This window comes from Eubalaena glacialis, chromosome 3, assembly GCF_028564815.1.
Source record: "Eubalaena glacialis isolate mEubGla1 chromosome 3, mEubGla1.1.hap2.+ XY, whole genome shotgun sequence".
Lineage (NCBI taxonomy): Eukaryota > Metazoa > Chordata > Mammalia > Artiodactyla > Balaenidae > Eubalaena > Eubalaena glacialis.
The window spans coordinates 22,384,988-22,387,032 of NC_083718.1; the positions used below are offsets into that span (position 1 = coordinate 22,384,988).

Sequence of the window (2,045 nt, forward strand, 5' to 3'; positions counted from 1 at the left end):
TAAGACACACACTGGTTGTCTCTTAAACTACATATTGACTCCTTACGAACATTATTTTTTAAATAAAGTAGTGCGTCTAGGACAATCAGTCGCACAATTCACACAGCCCTGAAAAGTTTTTCAGTGCCAACTACCAGTTGGTCATGAAACGTGAGTGAGCTTGAGACACTGTCCATTCCTAAGATTCATCCGAGGATTGGCTAAGACATTGGAACACCTCTGTTTAAGAAGGCTATGTCTTTCCCTCTTTTCCCTCACAATTTAGTTTTGTTTGTTTATTTTTTGGTGGTATTTGGTTGCACGTGGCTAGAATGCTTTCGATCACTTTGCAAATCAGGAAAACCAATGATCTAAAACTATGATAGGATCTTAAGTATATTGGTTTGTCCGTTTCATGTAGTTGGCTGGCAGGCCCCTCTAAGGCCTTTCATTTTTCTTTCGATGCCTCGCAGGACATTAATCAGAAGATGAGTCTGAGCATCATACCATCTAACTCTTTTAACCAATGCCTGGCTAAAACTGGAACGTCCAGCCCAGTGTATTTAAAAATCACCCGCAAAAAGAGGTTCTGCAGGTCTTCACAAAACCTGGAATTTCCACGAAGATGTCTGATCTTTATAATCAAAGCAGTCAGTGATTGAGTTAAAACCCAAGCTTGAAGCTCCACATCCCTGGGTAGAAAGAGAAGCTGGGGACTGATTGAGATGGCTGGTGACTGCATTGGTACCCATGGGACTGAGTGTGGTCACTGGTCCAGGAACTGGTGATGCATAGGGGTCAAATAAGATCCACAGTCCACGCCCCCAAAGTAGGAAGTTGAGCCAGCATATCCTTGACTATAACCTGAAGCCTGAGTATAGATCATAGGATAGGACCTCTGCATGCAGGAAGAGGAGGTGGACAAGGGATTGGACAGGGAGGAGATGGAAGCTGGGCTCCAGATAGACACAGGAGCACTGCTGCTGGAAATGGCTGGGCCTGAGGTGCTAGAGAGGGGAGCGAATTGGCCACTTGTTCCACTCTCTGAACTCGCTTCCCGAGCAGGAGACGTCTTCTTTTTGGCAGGTCTCACTTTGTTTTGACCTCCATTCTGCTGTTGCTGCTGCTGTTGGTGGCACTTAGCTCTTCGATTCTTAAACTTATTTATTTGTTTTTATTTTTGGCTGTGTTGGGTCTTCGTTGCTGCACGCGGGCTTTCTCTAGTTGTGGTGAGCGGGGGCTACTCTTCGCTGCGGTGCGCGGGCTTCTCATGGTGGTGGCTTCTCTTGTTGCAGAGCACGGGCTCTAGGTACGTGGGCTTCAGTAGTTGTGGCTCGCGGGCTCTAGAGCGCAGGCTCAGTAGTTGTGGCGCATGGGCTTAGTTGCTCCACGGCATGTGGGATCTTCCCGGACCAGGGCTCGAACCCATGTCCCCTGCATTGGCAGGCAGATTCTTAACAACTGTGCCATCAGGGAAGCCCCAGCTCTTCTATTCTTAAACCGCACCAGCAACCTGGACTCGGGCAAGCTGATTTTCAGCGCCACCTCCTCCTGCGTGAAGATATCTGGGTATCGGGTCTTCACAAATAATGCTTCCCGCACATCTAGCTGCGGGTGAACGTCGTCCTCTCCCGCCGCTGTTTCTGAGGGGTGGCCGGGTAGCCCACCGAGGGGTGCAGCAAGTCCATGCCCAAAGTGGTCAGACTCAGCCCATTGACTGCGTAAGGCGGTTGCTTAAGATAAGACATCATGCTAAGGTTGTTTGGAGGCGCAAAGTTGGCCCAAATCCGGGGGACCCAGCCGGAAAGTCTCGCTTCGCCCGGGGTGGACAGATTCAGAGTCCTGGGTGGGTGGGTTTGGAGTGGTGGAACTGAGGCAAAGCAAACAAACAAACAGAGGTGCTGGTTTACTGCTTCGGAGGACGCAGCTCTTCCACATTCCACCACTAACTTAAGAAGAGCCGGTGGTTTTTTTAAAAATATTTTTCAAGGTAAGGCTGCTGTCATTGGTTCAATCTTTATTTATTATTTATTTATTTGTTTTTGGCCATGCCTCGCAGCTTGTAG

The 2,045-nt window shown here is 48.7% G+C and overlaps 1 pseudogene; it reads right to left on the reverse strand.

The window, feature by feature from the left end:
- Window positions 1-578: 578 nt before the first annotated feature.
- On the reverse strand, window positions 579-1,730 carry LOC133086918 (homeobox protein OTX2-like; annotated as a pseudogene).
- Between the last annotated feature and the right edge of the window lie 315 nt (window positions 1,731-2,045).